Raw genomic sequence first — 7,946 nt, 5'->3', positions numbered from 1 at the left:
TAGTAAATTTATTTCTTCTTATGGTTTATTGCATAAAGGAAAAAAATTTCTCTATTATGTATTAGTAGTAAATACAGTTGAAAACACTAAATTTTTGGTTTCTTTATTTACTATATAAGCAAGCCTCTACTTAGTAAAATATTAAAATTAATGCAAATTTACAAGCTTTACTATTTTAGTTTAAACTAGGGTTTTACTGGGTTTGTAAGGTGCGGTAGAGGCTAGTTCTGTTGTGGTAGATCACATTTTAATTTTGTGGGTAAGATGTTTTCCAGTATCCTTCGGGTGTGCGTGTACAGTGATATCTATGCTCACATCGTATTGTATTACGTTGGGTCGAATTTACACACAGGCGTGTATATACATTGGTGCTCATTTTTATGCTATATGAGGTCATACAAGTATCTGTCGCATTCTAATTTTTTATGAGATCACGTACTTATTTCGGATGACAGGTAAAATACCAAACATGTAAGTATGAAGGAGAAATATTTTTTTAGCGAAAATATGGATTTTTAATAGTTTATTCTAAGTAAAAAAAACTATTTCAAACTTAAAAATTATTAGGGTTTCTATTCCAGCATCTAATAACTCAAGAGAAGATTGGGATGGGTGAAAATCAATTTTACTTAGATGAGGAGGAACTTCTCTTCTGGTACTGAGTTTTGAGCCAGTTGACACAAATAAACTAGGAAAAAATCAAAATTCAAACAAATATTGACTTAATAGTTGCTAAATAACACCAAAAAATTTCTCAAATTGACAAAATAGGCATTCCAACTTTCATATTCTAAAAGAAGAGAAGAATCTAGTAAATTTACTTCTTCATATGGTTTATTGCATAAACGAAAATTTCTCTCTTTTATGTATTAGTAGTAAATACATTTGAAAACACTAAATTTGTGTTTCTTTATTTACTATACTATATAGGCAAGCTTTTACTTTTTTTTTGTTGAAACATCCAATAACATTGAATAAGAAAGTTATTACAGTGCTTATTAACTAAAAAAGATGGAACATTCTTCCAGATCTTGGATCTGTTTTTCTTTCTTGCCCATTTAGCTAATTTGTCTGTTTGGTCATTCTTCTGTCTTTTAATGTAGCTGAAGAGAACATTCTCAAGTCTTCCTTTGACTTCTCGGATTCTTTTCATGTAGACTTTAGATTGCCATTGAATGGTGTGTCGACTATCCTGAATGTGCTTGATGAGGTTGAAGTTATCGCTTTCTATGATGATGAAACTGTGGTTGTGTTCTTCGGCCCAGAGAAGACCATTAAGAATTGCTAACGTTTCACTTTCTTCGCTGTTTCTCGCTCTATCTGAGGTTGCTGATGCTCCGATGAATTTCGATTCCCCATTGTGGACTATAAGCCCGGTACCTATGTTACCTTCTATTGACACAAACGAGGCGTCAACATTAATATTAAGAAAAGGGTCCGCGGGTGGTTTCCATTTATCAATCTTGTCCTTTAGTATTAACTTTGAAATTTAATTTTTCTGGGAAGCTTTTGATCGAGGTAATGACCGTATTGATCTCCGTGATGGTGTATTGAAAACAGTTATCGGATCTCATTTTCCATATCTTCCAAAGGATGGTCGCGAAATGTGTTCCATTGGTGGTGATGTTCGTTTGGGTGGGGTCTTGCCATGAAAAGATCCATTCCTTGATGGAAGTAATGTTCTCTGATATAATGTTAAAGTGAAACCATATGTTTTTTGCCACAGGGCAATATAAGAGAGCGTGTTCTATCGCTTCGATTGTTATGCACTTGTTACACATGAAATTATTGCCTATGTATTTGCCGATACGACTTTTAACCGGAAGAGCGTTGCAGCATATTTTCCAGATAAATATTTGGATTCTCGGAATGGTAGGCAGCGCCCAAATAAAATTCCAGTTATGATTGGGCATCGGGGCCGGTATATTATTAGTTCTAAGATGATTATACATTGATTTAACCGTGAAGAGTCCTGAGTCTGTGAGAGCCCATCTTTTTTTATCTTTCCCATCACTATCAATAGGTATGGCTTTTATTAGGTTTCTGGTAGGGGAGTCAAAAGTATCGTTCAATATGTTCTCGTTCCACTTGTTATTTGTTATGAGTTGAGAGACTATGACAAGAATGGAGTTATTGATGTTAGTAGGGGGGCACTGCAATTGGGAATCCAGTTATCATTCTAAATGTTAATGTCTGTACCATTGTGTACTTCCCAACAAGTGAGGTTACGAGTTTGACTTATACATTTACTTATGTTCTTCCATATCCAAGAATGGTATGGTTTTGCTGGGCCCGGCAAGTCAATTTTTGGATAATATTTAGCTTTCATCACTTGCACCCAAGCTGTCTTAGGTTCTGTATGCAGTTTCCAAGCAAGCTTGCTAAGCAAAGCTTTGTTATCTATTTCGGGAACGTGAATCCCTAAACCTCCCAGTCGTTTGGGAAGAAGACTAATAGAGGACCAGGCTTTAGTACAAATGCCTTTAGGCTTACCCCACCAGAATGACTTTTGGATAGTCATAATGCGTTTGTTGACACTTTTTGGAAGCGCGAAACATTGCATCTGATATCGGGGTACTGCAGCCACCACGGAGGATATGACCATCGTGCGACCTGCTTGAAAAAGAAAAGAGTGATTCCATTTGTTGAGTTTGCGGTTTATCTGATCTATTAATTCGTTAAAGACTTTGTTTTTGTTAGCTCCGATAAACATTTGTGCTCCCAAGTATTTTTCTGAAGCGGAGGCATATTTGACTTTGAGCGATCTCATGATCATTCGTTTAAATTTTGGGTGTGAATTTTTGGAAAAGAAAATATTGGATTTATTGTAGTTGATCATTTGTCCCGAGGTTTCGCAGAAAGTGTTTAGAATGTTTTTAAGGTTATGAATGTTATCCATCGAGTTTTTGCCGAATATGATACAGTCGTCGGCAAAAAGTAAATGGGTAATCTCCATATTCAAGATGTTGACGGGGAAGCCCAAGAAATTACCTGAACCAGTAGAAGAGGAGATGAGGCGGCTAAGACCCTCCATAGCTATAGTGAAGATAAACGGTGAAAGGAGGTCTCCTTGCCTAAGACCTCTAGAGGGGAAGAATCTTTGACCTGGGAGTCCATTCACCAGAACTGCCATAGAGGAAGTAGAGATGCAGCTGAAGATCATATTGGTCCAGTGCTCTAAGTAACCTAATTTTCTCAATATCTCAATAAGGAAGTTCCACTCAAGTCTGTCAAACGTTTTTGACATATCACACTCACATTTGCCTTATCCCTAAAACTCCCTCTCCGCAAACCCCAGCGGACTTCCGTCCCATCAGTCTTCTTAATACCACCTACAAGATTATCACTAAAATTCTAGCTGACGGATTTAAACATACTCTAAACACTATCATATCCCCTTTTCAATCGCCTTATGTCCCTGGTAAGCAAGCTTTTACTTAGTAAAATATTAAATTTATTGCAAATTTACAAGCTTTACTATTTTAGTTCAAACTAGGTTTGTAAGGTGTGGTAGAGGCTAGTTGCGTTGTGGCAGATCACATTTTAATTTTGCGGGTAAAATGTTTTCCAGTATCATTTTTTTTTGGTATATACTTTATTTAAATTACTATAATACCCTTTTATAAGTGAATTCTCTCAAAAGGGCCGTCTTCAAGTGAATGATGAAATTTGTCTCTTTATTTTTTTTTCTCTCTCTCTAAACTCGTCATTAGACAATCCCAAATTAGATAATCTCAATGATTTTATTTGGGTTTTTTGGTTGAAATCAGTTAATCTTAACGGTGATGAACTTTAATAATTGAGGAAGTGTTTGTAGGATGATGTATTATGAGCTAAATAGTAGACAAACCAAACCTTTTTTCAATGAAAAAATTAGGTTTGTTTGAATGGATTTTATGGTTGAACCTTGCCGTCACTATTGAATACAACTCAAATCGATGGACTCTAAACGAATTCTGTTATACATTTTGACTCAAGTCACCGATTTCAACTCTAGGACATTGGGGTTGAACGCTTCAGTTAAATTTTGTGACAAAATTCACCCTGGGTCCACCGATTTGAACTCGAAACATTGGAGTTAAACTCGGTGGACCTTGAGCCAAATTTTATACGAAATTCGGTCTGAGCCCACCGTATTTGGAACGCTTTACCATATGCAGTAAAACTAGATTTTACCAAGTCAAAGGTTGTGCGGGGTGCGCCACATTGGGAGGCGCCTCTAAAACTTCTTTTTTCACTTTGATTTTATTTATGTACGGAAATTAAGTGAAATGATTTTCCTTTTAAATATGTAACAATTTTGTCCTGTATTTTGACCTTGTAAAATGAGTTTGTTATGATTTCTGATTGAAAAAATTGGAATCAGAGCGAATCTGATTGATGGTGCATCTCTCGACAAATTTCTAGGTATTGTATTCATTATTCGACTACTAATCAAAACTGGACTCACACCAAACATTTTAGTCATTCAGTTAGAAACTAGGATGCCATTACAAGGCTTTAAGCCTCTTGTAAGTTAATTCTTTAGTCTGTAGTGTGCAGGGGAGGCCTAACACTCTTAGCTTCCGCCCTTATTTATAGTTTATTTTCGCCAGTGAATCGACAATTATGTTTGATTCGTTTTTGGAGCAACTGGTTTGGCTTGTCTTACATATGTTTAGTTGTCGTGTATTTCTACTTTAGTCGTCGATTACTTTTGTTTAAAAACACTGATTACATAGGCGTTGTTTGTTTTCATTCATGTGTGCCTGAATCTGAATTAGTTGAATCTGAAATAGCTAAATTATTTTACTAATAAGATGTTTGTTTCTAATCTGAATCTCTGAATTAGGATTTTGACTGTTACACTCCTGATTAGACCACAAAAACCCTAATTTTTTTCTGTCTTTTTTTCCTGGGTGAATAAAAAAGCTAGAAACCCCAAGACTTTTTTCGTTCTCCTCTTAACAGATCAGTCTCCAAAAGCTCTCGTGGGGTCTTTCTCTCCTTATTGAAAAGCTCTTGCCGGCTCTCTCTCTAACTGATGTAATCTCGCCTGCTCTCTCTGACCGATGTAATCTCGTTGTCTCTCTAATCGATTTAATCTCGTCGTCGTCGTCGTCTCTCTCTCTCTCTCTAACAGATGGTAACTCTCGTTGAATCTCTCTCTCTAATAGATGGTAGCTCTCGTCGGATTTCTCTCTCATAGTCCCTATCTTTTTTTTGAATTGTTCAGCGTGTGCCTCGAACCCTTGATCTCTAGGTGGAAGATTATACCTCTTACCACTCCAATCAAGGATTTTTGGCACTCATAGTCCCTATCTTTCTCTCTAACAGATCATCCAAGTGAAACCCTCGCCAGATCAGATGAGGGTTAAACTCTCTCTAATCGAAGATCAATTTATAAGAACTTTTTTGGTTTGTGAACAACAAGTTTCTCTAAGATTAAGGTGAATCAAAACTTTTCTGGTTCGTGAACAACAAGCTTCTTTAAGGATTGGGTGCATAAAACCCTTTCTAGTTTGTGGTGGTTTGATCTAGTTTCTGGTGGTGGTATATGGAGGTGTTGCTCGGATCCTGGTGTTGGTGGTGGTGGAAAATGGAAGATGATGGATATAATTATGTATGTTAAGAGTTTAACAGCGTATATATGTCTTTTATGATTTTTGGACTCCTTTTTCAGACTTGTTTGAAATTGAAAATGTATGGGCCTTCATTCAGCCAATTCAGACATTAAGCCATTTAGACAAAATTTCAGAATTTGTTTTTTTTTTTTTACGAAATCGCCACGTTCTACGTTAATCGTTAAAAGACATTGATACATCGGAAGATGTGATAAGCATGATAACTGCTTAAGTTAAACCAAGAAATGAAAAAAGCCTAAAGCCCGACAAGATGAAAGAGGCCTAAAGCCCGACAAATTTTATTACATTATTAATACTTTTAATAACCCTAGTTCAATATTCCTAGATTTACACTTCCAGTAGATCGAACCTTGGAGCTCCGCTTTGCGGAGTAATGCACTAGCCAACTGGGCTACCAACTGATTTACAATAACAAACATCTGAAATCTAAATTGGTATCTGATTCAGATTTCAAATTTGAAAATTTAGAAAAACAAACAGCACTTTAGTTATACATATATGAAAAACAAATGTAACAACTAATGTGGTGGATATTCTAACAAACTCTAGGTGTTTCAACAAAAAAAAGATTTAGGGCAGGTATCCTATATCTAACATTATTCACTTATTAGGGATGAGAATGACAATTTAGTGATACTGGAAGTACCAAGTTTTCATTCTATCATTGTAACAAAAAATGTTTTCATTCTTCGACTAAAGAAAAGTTTTCATTCATCGACTAAAGAAGAGGAAGAAAAACTCATAAAGAGTAGGGGACGGGGTACGAGAGAAAGGAGCCCTAATGATGAATGGTGATCTCATCAGTAAGAGGGGCCAACTAGTACTTACTTGATAAGTTGTTAAATGTTATCTACCCCACTTTATCTAGCTAACATTCTTTCGTCAAAATAATGGAGTTTGCATGATGAGAGTCATTATGTACATTTTAGTTGGCTCTAAGTATATTTTTTTATTTTTAAATCTCACAGGTAAAGTTGCAATTTTTTTTACATAGAGTACAAAAGTTATAACAAGGTATTGGTACATCATGAAATTCATGATTTAAGTATACCAACTTTGAGCTCTTAATGGTCATTATATCAACTCTTATTAGTTATCATAAGAAGCCTAAAGTCCATCTTATATATCCCACCTTTACCTTATTTATTATAACTAAGTTTAATAAATCATGAGTTTTGGAGTAAAATTCTGAATTACGTAAAGTTCTGAATGAAAATAAATTATGTTAAATTTAGTATTTGATATGATATTGACCTGCATTTATTACTGGCAATTCATATCTATATTTGACATGATACCTGCAAAACCATATAGAATTCCATTTTTATAGGGTTGGCGGGCGATAGACCCAAAAAAATATATTGGATTTAAGGTCCAAACTTAATATAAAATAGGTAAAAAGTCTATTTCTTTTCAAAATATTTGGCTTTTTCCTATACAAATACATAAATATATCACGAATGTGTTAATTTTTAGTAAATGTGTAGATATGTGTAAGAATATGTTATTTTATGCGCAACATAAATTAAATTGTGTGTAGTTAAACGATAAAATGTATAGAATTATTTACGTTTGTTTTGGAGAAATTTGATCAAAACTCCCTACATTTTTTTAGTGAAAAAAGATTAATCAATTTTTTTTTTGTCTTCAGCTCCCTAAATACTTTTTTAATTTGTAACAACTTGCGACATCTTTGCAACACTTTGCGTCAACTTCACAAAAAATATTAGGTTTTTAACAAAACAAAATACTTATATTTGAGGCTTTTATCAAAAATTACAAATTTTGAGTTTGACCATAAAGATATAATTTTTAACTTCAAAAAAATTAAAATTGGGTCTTCGGCTCAATCTCCTGTTTGTTTAATACGATAAGATAACCATCTCATGCAAAAAATGAGTTGTTTGGTAAATATCAAAATTTGTATTTCTTTTTAGACCTTTGACTATTTTCTATTAATATCGGACTTATGGTAGGATTAAGGCTCATATTTTAGAGTTTTCACCAACAATTACCTGTTTATGTATTAGTCTAACATCATCAACTTCCTATTGAGACAACAACAAGGACTCTCACACTTCCCTCAGTTATACTTATGTAAATAACAATTTCTTTTTCAACAAAGTAAAATAACAATTACTACAAATAAACTTTTATTTTTTCTCATGCTATTAAATCAGAGAGACGGAATGTGAAGGATGGTAGTATGTAAATTTAGAGAAAACGTATGTATTTTGAAAATCAGTTTGTAAAGAGTACACGACAAGACAAAAGGATGCGGGCCCCACATTTGCTGATGGATAAATAAAAAATAAAAAAATT

Source organism: Eschscholzia californica, unplaced genomic scaffold (genome assembly GCF_041429995.1).
Source record: "Eschscholzia californica isolate CP2 unplaced genomic scaffold, dmEscCali1.0.p SCAF_5, whole genome shotgun sequence".
Lineage (NCBI taxonomy): Eukaryota > Viridiplantae > Streptophyta > Magnoliopsida > Ranunculales > Papaveraceae > Eschscholzia > Eschscholzia californica.
Note: the sequence above shows the minus strand (reverse complement) of the source record.